The following is a 15,984-nucleotide window of genomic DNA, read 5'->3' as shown; positions in this document are numbered from 1 at the left end:
GTTCCAATTTTTCCCCTCCCTCCCTCTACCCCCTCCCACAGATGGCAAGCAGTCCTTTACATGTTGAATAGGTTACAGTATATCCTAGATACAATATATGTGTGCAGAACCGAACAGTTTTCTTGTTGCACAGGGAGAATTGGATTCAGAAGTATAAATAATCCGGGAAGAAAAACAAAAATGCAAGCAGTTTATATTTATTTCCCAGTGTTCTTTCTTTGGGTATAGCTGCTTCTGTCCATCCTTGATCAATTGAAACTGAATTAGCTCTCTTTATCGAAGAGATCCACTTCCATCAGAATACATCCTCAAACAGTATCGTTGTTGAGGTATATAATGATCTCCTGGTTCTGCTCATTTCACTTAGCATCAGTTCATGTAAGTCTCACCAGTCCTCTCTGTATTCATCCTGCTGGTCATTTCTTACAGAGCAATAATATTCCATAACATTCATATACCACAATTTACCCAACCATTCTCCAATTGATGGGCATCCACTCATTTTCCAGTTTTTAGCCACTACAAACAGGGCTGCCACAAACATTTTGGCACATACAGGTCCCTTTCCCTTATTTAGTATCTCTTTGGGGTATAAGCCCAGTAGAAACACTGCTGCACAGTTTGATAACTTTTTGAGCATAGTTCTAAATTGCTCTCCAGAATGGCTGGATGTGTTCACCATTCCACCAACAATGTATCAGTGTCCCTGTTTTCCCACATCCCCTCCAACATTCTGCATTATCTTTCCTTGTCACTCTAGCCAATCTGACATCTTTTTTTTTTTTTTAAACAGCAATGAAAAAAGGCCCCAAAAGGTTAAATAGTCCAAGGTTACAACAGCAAATAAAATGGCAGTCAGGATTTGAACACAGGTCCTCAGCTACCAAATTCAACACTCTCCATTTGATTAGGTTTGCTTTTCAAATATAGCAAAAAGTTGTAAGAATGTTACATATACTTATTGGTTATTGCTTATTATTTTTGAGTCATTAATTATCTGCTTCATCTCAACATCATTTGGAGTTTTCTTGGTGGAGATACTGGGAGTGTTTTGCCATTTCTTTCTCCAGCTCATTTTACAGATGAGGAAACTGAGGCAAATGGGTCAAGTGAGTCACACAGCTAGTAAGTGTCTAAGACACTCGAGTCCTTCTGACTCTAGGGCCAGCACTCTGATCAACTGTACCATCTAGCTTACCTGATTACCATGCAGCAAACAGGAGTATAATACAAGAAAATCTGTGAAAATCAAAACAAATAAAATATGATAGTTTTGATATAACAGATTTTTCCTTTAATCATTAAACTGGTTCTATGTACACAACATCGAAAAAATTGACTAAAAGCCATTAGAAAAAGTTGTCTAAAGAGCTCTAACTCAGTTTCAATTGATCAATAATAGACAGAAGCAGCTACACCCAAAGAAAGAACACTGGGAAATGAATGTAAACTGTCTGTATTTTTGTTTTTCTTCCCGGGTTATTTTTATGTTCTGAATCCAATTCTTCCTGTACAACAAGAGAACTGTTCGGTTCTGCACACATATATTGTATCTAGGATATACTGTGATATATTTAACATGTATAGGACTGCTTGCCATCTGGAGGACGGAGTGGAGGGAAGGAGGGGAAAAGTCGAAACAGAAGTGAGTGCAAGGGATAATGTTGTAAAAAATTACCCAGGCATGGGTTCTGTCAATAAAAAGTTATAATTATGAAAAAAAAAAAAAAAAGAAAGAAAAGAAAAAGTTGTCTATTCCCAGGGGCTCCTTCTTACATTTTTACCATTAGAACAAAAAGAAATCACTGGGAAAAAAAGTTAATGAGATGTTATTAACAAAAGAATGACTTAGAACAGAGATTCTCAACTTGAAGCCTAGGAATAGAGATGAGACGTATGAACTTTAAAAAAAGAAAAAGAAATACATCTTTATTGTCACTAAAAACTAGCATTTCCTTCTATTACAAATGAAGGCCACAAACATAATGAGGGATCCAAAGATTTCACCAGATTACCAATAGGTGCCATGATGAAAAAAAAAAAAAAAAAGTTTGAAACTCCAAATCTAGAATGATTTAATCCCACTACATAAACTAGAAAATTTCCTCACAAAAGCATCAAAATAAATGAAGGGACTCCAATCATAACCCTCCAAGCAAAGCCTCAAGAAATAGCAAACTGAACACAAGTTCATCAAGAATTTCTACAAGAGCTAAAGAAAGTTTAAAAAAAAAAAAAGAGCTTTTTTTTTTTTTTTCAAAAATCAATTAAAAGCAGTAGAGGAAAAACTGGATATGCAAGAAAATTACAAAAATATAATTAACAGCTTGCTTTTTTTTTTTTAAGGCACAAAAAATGCTAAGGGAAATAACTACTTAAAAATCAGAATTGACCAAATCATTTAAAAAAAAAAAACCTCACTGAGAATAACTCTTTAAAAATTAAAATTGGTCAAATGGAAACTAATAAACCAATGAGACATCAGAAAACAATAACAAGTCAAAAGATTGGGGAAAAAAAGTGAAATATTTCACAGGAAAAACAAGAACCTAGAAAAATAGATCAAAAAGAGAATTTAAGAATTCATGGTTTATCCGACAGTCATGAGCAAAAAAAGAACCTTAAGATAGCATTTCAAGAAAATATAAAGGAAAACTGCCCCAGGTATTATAGAAGTAGAGTATGAAATTGAAAGTTAAAAAAAAAAAAAAAATCAACTGGTTGCCTAAAAAAAAAAAAAAAAAATCCCAAAAAGAAAACTTCCAAGAATATTATAACCAAAATCCAGATCTTTCAGGTATAAGAGAAAATACTAGAAGTGAACAGAAATAAAGAATTCAAATAACAAGGCATCACAATCAAGTTCTCATCAGATTTGGCAGTTACCATGTTAAAGGAATGAGAGGCTTAGAATGATATTCCAGAAAATAAAGGAGCTAGGAATACCACCAAGAATAACTTACCCACAAAAGAGCATAATCCTATGGCAAATACATATTATATAAAATGAAATAAAAACATTTCAAGCATCCCCAATAAAAATAAAAAACAAAGCTGAATGAAACGTTCAAGAGAAGCTTACAAAGATAAAGATACAAATGAGAAATCAAAAGGGATTTAAGGTTAAACTGTTTACATTCCTTGATCAGAGGACAATATATCTGACCCTTAAGAACAATCATCATTAGGTCAGCTAGAAGAAGGTATAGGTGTGAGACTTTTGTGTTGGGATGATCTCAAAGGAAGAACAGAAGGGTGAAAAAGAGTACAGAGGGAGAAAAATGGGGGAAATTATCTCACTTAAGAGGACCAAAAGAAAGAACTTATATGATGGAGGAAAAAATGGGGCTAAGTGGGCAAAGTTTAAAATGGAGAAAAGAACACACACACACACACACACACACACACACACACACACACACACACACACACACACACCCCTGTTATGGGCCAGAACTCGATATTTGAAACAAGGATTCTAACAAGGTGCTAACTCACTGGAATTGGTCGCTGGCCTCCTGCACTTCCCCCACTGAGACCAAGGCGGGTCTGAAAGGTTCTCCAGAAAGCTGCCCAGCCCTAGGCAAGGAGACAATAAAGGATTTGGACTTTAACTCCAGACTATACTTGTGGTGATTACTCAACTGAAAGGAAGGCTGCTCCAAGACCTCCAGAAAACCAACAAAAACACTACATATATCGGATATAGAAATTTCTCTTACCCAAAAGGGACGTAAGAGAAATGAGGGTTGAGAGAAATGAGGGAAGGGGAAGAGAAGATAAAAGGAAAGGCACATTAAAGGGAAGCAGTAGTCAGAAATAAAATAGACTCTTGAAGAGGAGATGGGGAAAAAGCCTAAGTCTAAATATAAGAGAATAAGATGGAGAGATATTTATATCCTAATTATAAATATAAATGAGATGATGTCACCCATAAAATAGAAGATAATAACAGAATAAATTGGAAACTAGAATCCAACAATATATTATTTATAAGCAAGAGATACACTTGAAATAGTATGTTAACACATAGCATTAAAATAAGGGGATGGAGTAGAATATGTTATGCTTCAGTTAAAGTTTAAAAAAAGAAAAAGATAGCATTCATGATCTTAGACAAAACAAAAGCAAAAATTGTTATAATTAAGAGAAATAATCAGGGAAACAACAATTTGCTGAAAGCTACTATAGACAATGAATTAATATATTGAATTTATATGCACCAAAAGACAAAGCATCTAAATTCTTGAAGGAAAAGTTAAATAAATTACAGGAGGAAATAATAAAATTATACTAATGAATGACGGAAGGCTCAATTTACCCCTTCTCAGACACAGATATATCTAACCATAAATAAACAAGAATGAAGTTGAGGCAATTAATAGAATTTTAGAAAAGTCCAGAGACATCTCTGAAGAATGTTGAACGGGAATAAAAAAGAATATACTTATTTCTCAGCACGGCAGCTTCACCAAAAAGAAAAAAAAAGGAACATATGTCAGGATATAAAAATCACACAAGCAAAGGCAGAAAAGCAGAAATATTAAGTGTAATTTTTTCAGGCAATACTGCAACAAAATTATAGTCAATAAAAAATGTTTGAAACATAGGTTAAAAATTAATTACAACTAAATAACCTAATCCTAAGAATGAGTGGATCAAAGAACAAATCACAGAAACAATCAATACTTTAATTAAAAATTATGGAATAGGACAACATAACAAAATTTATGGCATTTAGTCATAGCAGTAGTTATGAAAACATTTATAACTAAACGTTTACATCAATAAAACTGTGAAAGAACAGATCAACGAATTGGGTATTTCAACAAACTAGAAAAACAACAAATTTTAAATCCCCAATTAAGTGTCAAAATATAAAAATTAAAGGAAAGATTAATCAAACTGAAAGAAAAAAATCCCTGAACTAATTAACAGCTAATTTTATGGAACATAAATGAAATTGACAAACCATAGATTAATTTGATTTTTTAAAAATTAAGAATGAAGCCAAATTACCAATTTCAAAAATGAAAAGGTGGCACCTTTTTTGCACACAATAACATAACCAATGAAGATAACATTAAAGCAATTAGGAATTATATCCCAATAAAATTGACAATTTAAATGAAATATAAACAGCATAAGGTATAAACAGAAATTTCATTTAAAATAGCTGTAGACAATATAAAATAGTTGGGAATCTACCTGCCAAGCCAAACCTAGGAAATATATTAACAAAATATACATATAAAGACTGATCTAAACAACTGGGAAAATATCAATTGCTCATGGGTTGACCAAGCCAAAATAATAAAAATGATGATTCTACCTAAACTAATCTACTTACTCAGTGCCATTACCAATCAAATTGGGGGGGGGGGGAAGTTTTCTTTACAGAGCTAGGAAAAATAATAACAAAAGATCAGAATATTAAGAATATTTGTGGGGAAAAATGCCAAGGAGGGTAGCCTCATCAAACTAGAACTAAAACTGTAATAAAGCTGCAGTCATCAAAACCATTTGGTACCAGCTAAGAAATAGTGGTGGAATCTGTGGAATATGCTAAGTATACAAAACACAGTAACCTAAAGACTTCAGCTTCTGGCATAAAAACTCACCATGTGACAAAAATTACTGAGAAGACTGGAAAACTATGGCAGAAACTTACTCATAGACCAACAACTAACATCTTATATCAAGATAAGGTCGAAATGGATTCATGCTTTAGACAATAAAGAGTGATACTATAGGCAAATAAGAAATGCAAAGAATAAACCTGTCAGATCTTTGGGGAAGGGAGAAATTTATGACTAAACAAGAAATAAACAAAATTATGAAATACAAAATGGATACTTTTGCTTATATTAAATTAAAAATGTAATCAAAATTAGAAGGAAAGCATAAAGTTAGGAAACAATTTTTACAGTGTTTCTGATAAATAGAGAATTGAGTCAAATTTATAAGAATATAAGTCATTCCCCAACCGATAAATGGTCAAAGGATAGTTTTAAACTATTTTTACATGTAATTGGAAAAATTAAAATACTAGAGGGAGGAAGGAGGGAGAGCTTGTAATGGAAAATGTCATCCACATGCAGAGAGAGAACTATAGACTGAATGTGAATCAAAGACCTTTGTCTTTGTGAATCAGATTTTTGAGGAAGGGAGGAATTTATGATCAAACAAGAAATAGAGAACATTATAAAATGCAAAATGGCTAATTTTGATTACATTAAATTAAAAAAGTTTTGTACAAACAAAACAAATATAACCAAGATTAGAAGGAAAGCAAAAAGTTAAGTAACAATTTTTATACCTAGTGTTGACTATTTTCATTTTTTTATTTGTTTTTTTCTTTCTCAGGATTTTTCCCTTTTATTCTGATTCTTCTTTCATAACGTCACAAATATGGAAATGATTAACACAATTGTATTTATATAGACTACATCAGATTTGCTCGCTGTCTTGGGGAATAGGGAAGGAATAGAGGAAGAAAAATTTGGAATTCAAAATCTTAGAATAATGAATGCAGAAAACTATCTTTATATGTAATTGAAAAAAATAAAATATTAAGTGGAGGAAAAAAGGCTACAATTAAGTATAAAGATTTTATTTATATATGTGTGTATATATACATGTATATATATATACACACACATACACATATAAATATATACACAGACACATGTAAAATGTACTAAGCTTATTTTCCTCCTATTATCTGTTTCTATGAAGGTGGATAGCATTTTCAAACTTTTTGAAAATCGAGCACCTCACGATTCAGACCACTTCTAATGGTCTTGTGATAGAGAGCCATCTGTACCCAGAAAGAGCTGTGGGAACTGAGTGTAGATCACAACACAGTATTTTCTTCTTCTTCTTTTTTTTTTTTTGGTTGTCATTTGCTTGTATTTTGTTTTCTTTCTCATTTTTTCCCTTTTTGATTTGATTTTTCTTGTGCAAAATGATAACTGTGGAAATAAGTATAGAAGAACTGCACATGTTTAATATACATTGGATTATTTGCCATCTAGAAGAGGAGGTGGGGGAAAGGAAGGGAGAAAAAAAATTTTGGAATACAAGGTTTTGAAAAGGTGAATATTGAAAACTATCTATGAATATGTTTTGAAAATAAAAAGCTTTAAAAAAAAAAAAAGAGAGAGAATCAACTAAAAAAGATAAAAAAAAGAAAGAAAAGTTCCAACTCTGTCCAGATAATCTGATTCTATAAATTGGGAGTAGGACAGAGTTGACAAGATAACTCTTGGAATTTTTTTTTAATGAAATAAAAACTCTACTTCTGGGGGGGGGAAAAACCCAACCAGCTCATCATTTCCTACAAAACAGCAATATTCCAACACAATCACATCCTATTTTTGTCTATAAAAGTTTTCCCCCCAATTTCCTGCATTCTTCTATACAGTTACATTAAGTTTTACTTATACAAGAAAATTTTAATTTAAAATAATTGAAATTATCCCTTTTACACTTCAACTATGCTTTCACCTTATAATATAATTTAAGATCTGATACTGCTAAATCTAGTTCCTTTACATCTTTTTTCCCTGGTTTCTTTGAAGTTTCCTGACTTTTTATTCTTCCGAATGAACTTTGCTATCACTTTTTTTCTAATTCAGTACAATATTTTTTTTTTGTAATTTGATTGGGATGACATTGAATAAATAGATTAGTTAGGTAAAACTGTCATTTTAAAAAACTATATTAGCTTTACCAACCAGGAACAATAAAAATTACTTCAATTATTTAGATCTAACTTTATTTGTATGAAAAATATTTTATGTTTTTGTCCACTTAGCTATTGTGTCTGTTTTGGCAAGTGAACACTCAGGTATTTCATTTTATTTTTTAAATTTTTTTTCTGAAGCAATTGGGGTTAAGTGATTTGTCCAAAGTCACCCAGCCAGGAAGTATTAAATATCTGAAGCCAGATTTGAATTCAGGTCCTTTTGATTTTAGGGCTGGTGCTCTATCACCTACACCAACTAGGTGCCCCTCAGATATTTTAAATGGTCTAATACAATGCCGAATAATATTGCTAACAGTATATTTTCTCTGTTTACACTTTTGATTAAATCTATTTTAACTTCAACTTTGAGATCATGATTATAATCCCCATTTTTTTTTAACATACTAAATTCAGTTGCTGCTCTTTATTTTATCTTTGTGTATCTCATTTTTAAATTTCCTAAAAGTAACATATTGTTGAATTCAAATTTTTAATTTTTTTGTTTCTTTTATGGGCAAATTCATTTCATTTACATTCCAAACTATTGTCTTGTTGTCCATTTTCTTTCTTCCTATTTTTTCTCACTATCCTTCTTACCCCATCCTTCCTCATTCCTATGCTTTATTTCTACCTGCTACCTTCTCCTACTATTCCTTAATCTAATCATCCTTCTAAAGAATTCTTCCTTTATGGAAGAGATTCCCACCCTATTTTCTTGCCCTCTTCTTTCTGAATTTAGAAGACTTTTATATCTCTATATATGTTTTGTTTCTTCTTTAACCTAATGAGAGTTAAGATGTCAGCATTACCTACCTTCTGCCCTACTAGCTTCTTTTGTATTAATTTTTCTTTTTATGCCTCATTTATATAATTACTGCTTTTTAATCTCTTCCTACATAATTTTATTTTTTTAGAATTACCCAATCATAGTCAGCTCAGCCCATGCTTTTCTTTCAAATTACCCAAATAATGATGACAAACAAAGAGTACTGTTAATATTTTAACACATATGAAGTGAACAATTTGATTATTACTGAGTCCCTTATAATTGATCTTTAATGTTTACCTTATATTTTTCCAGGATCTTATATGTTGAATTTTCCCTTAAGTTCTGAAATTTTTGTCACAAAAACCTGAAAGTCCTTAAGTCCCTTAAATATCCATTTCTTGTTATTGTTGTTTTTTCCCTTTTAATATTATACTTAACTTTGCCTGGAAAATTACCCTTGATAGTAAGCCCAGCTCTTTTGCTCTACAATATATAGCTTTCCAAGATCTATGGTCCTTCAACATAGTAGCTAATAGGTCTTGTTTAGTTGTATTTCGATATGTAATTTTTTTTTTTTTTTCGCGTTGCATCCAATACTTTCTCCTTACCTGGAAGCTCTAAAACTTGGCTATCTCTTTCAGGCGGTACTCAGGAGATTTTTTTCTATTTTACTTTGTCTTCTTGTTCTAGAACTTCAGGGCAATTTTTCTTGATAATTTCTTGTAATATTGTTATCAAGATTCTTTTTTTCTAAAATGGTGATTTTCAGGTAAATCTGATTATTCTTAGATTCTCCAAACAGGTTGTTTTTTTGATGTAAGTTTCCCATTCTCTTCTATTTTTTCATTCTTTTGATTGTTTAGATTATTTCTTGTTGTCTTATGATGTCATTAGCTTCCCCTGTCCAATTCCAGTTTTAAGGAATTATTTTCTTTCTAAATTTTTGATTTTCTATTTTTAGTTAGTTGACTTTCTTTTCAAAATTTTCTTGGATTGCTTTTTTTTTTTAAACTATTTTTTTCCTTGATCTCTCTTATTTGATTTTTAAAGTTCTCTATATATCTTTTTTGGTGCTTGAAACTACTTAATGTTTCTCAATGAAAAAGGAGGGCCCTTTTTAGCTCCACTATCTTCCTCTGAAGATTTGTTTACTTGTTTTGACTTTGTTTTTAGCAACTGTTAATATAGTTCTAATTATGGTACAAAGTTAATATTATATACTTAATTATAACTGTGATATGTTTGACATACATGTATTATAATATCATAATTATTATGTATTATATATGTATGTTATGCATTATATTATGTATGAAGATAGTTTAAAATCTAGTGCCTCAGGTCCTTCTCACTGTTATTTTCTTAGGGCTATCCTAGGGCTCAACCTTAGCATCTTCTCTTGATCTCTAAGCTACAACATGTTGTCCAACAAATGCTTTTATTCCTTTTGGCCCTTCTGATGACTACAAACTAAGAGTTGTCCTCTCTGCCCTGGAAATGAAAACAGGTACCCACCATCAGCAGATCCCTACCTCTCTGCTACTGAACTCACTAGATATGTGCTTGTTGCTTCTTCCCCAGGACCGTGTTAAGTCAGCACAGCTATACCTGGTGTCCCTCCATAGTGGAAGGCCCTTACAATTTCTCCTACTCAGCAATCTGACCCCCCACTCAGTCCATGAGGTAATCCAGCTGCCTCCAGGATTTCTTGTTTATTGATTCCTCCTCTAAATAGTTGATCAGGAGGCATTTCCACTTCACTGAGGCCTGATGGTTGGGGTCTTTTTCCCAACTCCTATTTATTTCTGCCCTCACCTGAAATAATATTCTGTCTTTTTTTGTGAAGAAAATCTGGAGAGCCACCATTTTCCCAGAAGCTTCCATTTAAAATAACTGTATGCAATATAAAATATTTGGAAGTCTACCTGTCAAGGTACATACACAGGAACTATATGAATCAAGTACAAAAAAACTATTCACACAAATAATAACAGATCCAGACAACAGGAGAAATATTACTATCTAAACTAATAAACTTATTCAATCCCATGTCAAAATACCAAAACATTACTTTATACAATTTAAGAATATCAAGGGAATCAAAGGAGGAAAAAATGTAAAGAAAGGAAGTATAATAGTGCCAAATCTTATACTTAATTGCAAAGTAATAATCATCAAAAACAATTTGGTAATGGATAAGAAATAAAGACGTTGAGCAATGGAACAGATTACACAATATATAGAAATAAATGAACACAATAACATAGTATTTGATAAGCCCTCAAAAAACTAAGGTAAGAACTCACTATTGACAAAAACTACGAGAAAACTGGAAAGTTGTCTGGCAAAAACTAGGCAAACACCAGCATCTCACACTGTATACCAAGAAAAAGTCAAAATGGTACACGATTTACACATAAAAGATGATATCATAAGCAAATTAGAAGAGCATGGAAAAAATTACTGTGAAATCTATGGATAGGGAAGAATTCATAATCAAGTAAAAGTTAGAGAGGTATAGAGGGTAAAATGCATAATTCTGACAATATAAAATTAAACTGTTTTTGCACAAGCAAAAGCAATGCAACCAAAATTAGAAAAGCCAGAAACTAGAGGGAAAAAATTTACAGCAAGTTTCTCTGATAAAGGTCTCATTTCTTAAACATCTAGAGAACTGAGCCAAATTTACAAAAATAAGAGCTGTTCCCTGATTGATAAATCATCATAGGATGTCAATGAGCATTTTTTTGAGGAAGAAATCCAAGTTATCAATAGCCATGTTAAAAAATGTTCTAAATCACTAATAACTAGAAAAATACAAATTAAAACAACTCTTTAGAACCACCTTTATACCATCAGATTAGTTAAAGGAAAAGATATGGAAAAACTGTACAGTAATAATGCACTGCTGATGGACTACTGCTGATCAACTATTCTTTAGAACAGTTTGGAACTATGCTCAAAGGGCTTTAAAATTGTACATACCTGAAAGACCACTAGCCCTGAAGTCTGGAGAATCTGTGTTCAAATCTGGCCTAAGACACTTAACAATTCCTGGCTATATGACCCTGGGCAAGTCACTAAACCCCAATTGCCTCAACATATATATATACATACACACACATACAATTGACCCAGGAATATCACTATAAATTCTGTAACTCAAAGAGATCAAAGAAAAGGGAAAAAATCCACATGTTCAAAAATATAGCAGCTTTTTCTGGCAGCTAAGAACATAAGAACAAGAAATTGAGAGAATATTGTGATAGATGATTAACCAGACCTCTTATTTTATTCCAATCAGTATTAATCAGTTTAATATGATTTCAAAGGGGTAGTAATTATAAATTATGATAGTAGGCCTCAGAGCTGTGAATTGAAGATTGTAAGTTCAGTTGGTTATTTTTATTTCCTCTCCATCCCATCATTACTCTATTGCCCAACGTAGGTATGAGTACATAGCCAATGAGTAACCCTGGCTGCCAAACTGTGGCCTGCTCTTCTACTGGCCCACTGGTCCATGGAGATGTTTTGACAATCCGCTTATCAGCCCAACTCCATGAGCCCAATCATCATCTTAGTAGGAACTTCTGGAAGATCAAAATAGTTCTGTTAAAGTCTAATCAGTAGACCGTTTGTCAACCAATGGCAGTCTGTATATTGTGTAGACTCTCTTAGAAGGTAATGGGTATATTCTAGCTACCAAACAAACAAACAAAAAAAAACTCTACCTCTAATGTCCAAGTATTAAGCACTATAAAACTAAGGCCCTGGAGAAAGGAGACATCTCAGATGATAAGGAAAATCTGAGGTCTATGTTATTAAAGTTGGCCATGAACCTTTTCATAAAGTGTAATTAGCTCAAAGTTCTGCTCAGTTTGTTTTTCTTATAGACTGTGCAGTTTTGAAAACCCTCACAATATCTATCAATTAAGGAACAGCTGAACATGTTACATTATATCAATGTTATGGAATACTATTTTCTTTTTTATTTTATTTTATTTTATTTTATTTAATAATTACTTTATATTGACAGAATCCATGCCAGGGTAATTTTTTTACAACATTATCCCTTGCACTCGTTTCTGTTCCAATTTTTCCCCTCCCTCCCTCCACCCCCTCTCCTAGATGGCAAGCAGTCTTATATATGTTGCAGTATATCCTAGATACAATATTGGAATACTATTTTCTAAAAAGACCTATAGGAATTGATGCAAAAAAATAAAGTAGAGCCATAATAACAAGGTACACAGTAATAGAAGTATTATAAACATAGTCAACTGTGAAAGCCTTAATAACTTACATCAATTCAATAATCTACCAAAACTGCAAAGGACTCATGATGAAAACTGTTTTCCACTTTCAGAGAAAAGTGACAGACTCAGCATACAGAATTAAACATAATTTCTCCTTTATTTTTCTTGGTTTTTCCCTTGAAGATGGCCAAATGTTTTACATCACTTCATATGTATAATGGATAACCTATTTCTTGCTTTCTCAATGGATTGGCAAAGGGATGAAGGAATGGAAAGAATATGAAACAAAAAAAAATTTTTTTTTAAATTTAATGAAGATACAAATACATCTGAATCTATGTTCCTCAGATCAATTTCCAGTGAGAGGAGGTAAAGGAAACATAGGCATAATGAGGTAAATGAAATGATCCTAAAATATCCTGAAATTCAACTTCCAGTCTTAGTAGGGTCTTACAATAAGTTTTGTTTTCATTATAAACATAAGGTTTTTATATATTTTTCTTTCCCTCTACATCATAGGAAATTTGATCCTTATTTATAGTAGATCAAAAGTGTCTTTCTTGTACTAAGAGGATACAATATAAGCTCTCTTAAGAGATTAAGGACTAAAGAAGTAGTAAATTAATAAAAAAAAAATATTCCTGCCATACTCTACTTTGCTTAGATCAGATTTGTAGAAATGTATTCATTTCTATGTTTTAGGAACAACATTAATAAGCTGAAAAGTTTCTTCCATACTATAGCCAGATTAGTGAAAAGGGCTCCAATCATAAAACTTCAATCATAGTCAACCTAGGAACTGGGTTTGGAAAACAAGTGTGGTATGATAACCTGTAGAGGGCTGGATCAATTGCAGAGGGCTGAAAAGGTGTACTTGAATCTAAGACAGCAGAGTATTTAAGGCTAAAGTACCTATTCAATGTAAGATATATAAATATAAACTTAGATGATATGGCAATGAGATGGCTCTCCTCATAATTGGGCCTGCAGAATGTGGTGTGGTGAGGTAATCTTAGGGAAGAATTGGAGGGCTGAGGGAGAGGGTCAGAGGATCTCTGCTGCATCCTGCACAGACGGGAAGACTTTAGGCTCCAGACTCCAGAGTTCAGGATCCATCTTTGACAAGCCACATACAGCTTGCCTGGCTCCTCCACTTCTCCTAAAGACCAAGGACTTTGAATGATCTTGACTCTGACTGATCCTGAAACCCTCCAGAGAGCTAGCCCAGACATTACAATAACCCTCAAATAAATGAAGGGCATACTCCAAACAAACATAATTGAGGAGAATTCTTCTAGATATAGGAAACAACATGAATGACAAAAGTGATTAGGGTAAGAATGAGGAACAGAACTAGCCCAGATTGGCCATAACATCAAATATGGGAAGATAAATTGTATAAAATAAGATTGGAAAGGTAGATTAGAGAAAATCTGTGGTGGAACTTAAATGCAAAGACAAAAAAACTTCAAGGAAATTTATTCCCCCCAAAATTAAAGAATTTGTCCAAGACTCTACAACTAGTCAGGAGAAAAAGCTAGATAGATCTCCTGACTCTCAAATCCAGGACACAAAACTTCCCCTAACATATTTCTGCTTAAATCAAGTTTTTTTTTTACTTGATTTTACATCAGATTAGTTACAAATGAGTTCATTTCCACAGTTTAGAAAGAACATTAATAAGCTGAAAAGTTTCTTCCATACCACAGCAAGGTTAGTGAAAGGGGTTTCAATCATGAATCTTCAGTCATGATCAGTTGAACTGGGCTTGGAAAAAAAAAAAAAAAGTGTGGTATTTGATAAACCTCGATTTGTGTACCTGAAGGAAAAAAAACAGCTTTCTCCTTGGCCTCATTAACATTTTAAGAAGAAAGCTAATTTTCCCCCTTATGTTAACATAAATGGCAAAATATTGTTGTAAGTGACTTTGCAGGACTACAATATTTTGGCACTAATATTAAGGTTAGCACAAAAATTTCCCCCATTCTGAAGTCCTCATGGGTCAGTTTAGACTTTGTTGTATCCATTACAAACAATACAAATTGTATTTTATTTGTTTTGAGATTAAAAGTAAATATGATCCTAACATCAGCTCAAAGCATGACAATGAAAACTGTGGCTTTAGAATAAAAGGAACCAGACTCACAACTTTTCTAGGCCTCATTGATAAAATGAAGAGTGATTCTTTTTCAGCTCTAGATCAACAATCCTATGATCTTAAATTACCACAAATATTAATAACTGATTTCCTTTGAATTACTGGCATAAAAGAACCAATTCAACCATTCTCAAGAGCAATTTGGAACTATTCCCAAAGGGCAACCCAAACTATGCATACCCTTTGATATAGCAATAACACTACTAGGTCTGTATCCCAATGAGATCATTAAAAAGAGGAAAGAACTCACATGTACAGAAACTTTTATATCACCTCTTTTTATGGTAGCAAAGAATTGGAAATTAAAGGAATAATCATTACCTAAAGAATGATGGAACAAGTTGTGGCATATGAATGTAATGGATCTAGTATATTGTTTTGTTCTGATATTTCTTTCACAACATGATTAATGTGGAAATACGTTTAACATGACTGTATAAATATAATCTATATCAAAATGCTTACTGTCTTGGAGAAGGGGGAAGTAAAGAGAGGAGAAAAATTTTGAGGTCAAAATCTTATAAAAATGAATATTGAAGACTATTTTTATATGTAATTAGAAAAGTAATAAAATACTCTTAAGTAGGAAAAAAAAGTAGGATTTTCTAGGTTTCTATGTGGTTATCTATGTTTATGTTTGCTATCTTTTAGCAAAGTGAGAGTAGAAAAGAAAGTATAATTTTCATTATTTGAAGCTGGGAGATCATGTGCCCTAGAAAATTTCCATTAATAAAGTCCAGTTATTACAATGGCCCCCTTAATCTGGAAAATCCACATAAAATTTTTTGGCCCTCTCTTCATACCAAAGAAGTCTGAATTTTTTTCTTTTTCTTTTATAGAGTGTTTACAGTACCTTATTGCAAAATTTGGATTGATATTACATAATACTATGTGTTTATTTTATGCCTTTTTGAGTTCCTAAAAATTTTCTGTATTGTCTGCTGATCTTTGCATGTCATCTTTGGCTTCCACAAAATTCTCATTTAATTCCTTATGTCAACCTGCAATATAGTGAAACTGAGATGGGAAAAGTTACAATGTGGAAGGGATA

General features: G+C 32.4%; 1 protein-coding gene across 1 annotated transcript in view; it reads right to left on the bottom strand.

Annotated features, from left to right (window-relative positions):
- Positions 1 to 15,984, bottom strand: part of CCNB2 (cyclin B2) — a 39,127-nt gene that overhangs the window by 10,894 nt on the left and 12,249 nt on the right. The gene's annotated exons all lie outside the window — the stretch shown is intronic.

This window comes from Antechinus flavipes, chromosome 2 (genome assembly GCF_016432865.1).
Source record: "Antechinus flavipes isolate AdamAnt ecotype Samford, QLD, Australia chromosome 2, AdamAnt_v2, whole genome shotgun sequence".
Lineage (NCBI taxonomy): Eukaryota > Metazoa > Chordata > Mammalia > Dasyuromorphia > Dasyuridae > Antechinus > Antechinus flavipes.
This window is presented reverse-complemented; position numbering and strand designations above follow the sequence as displayed.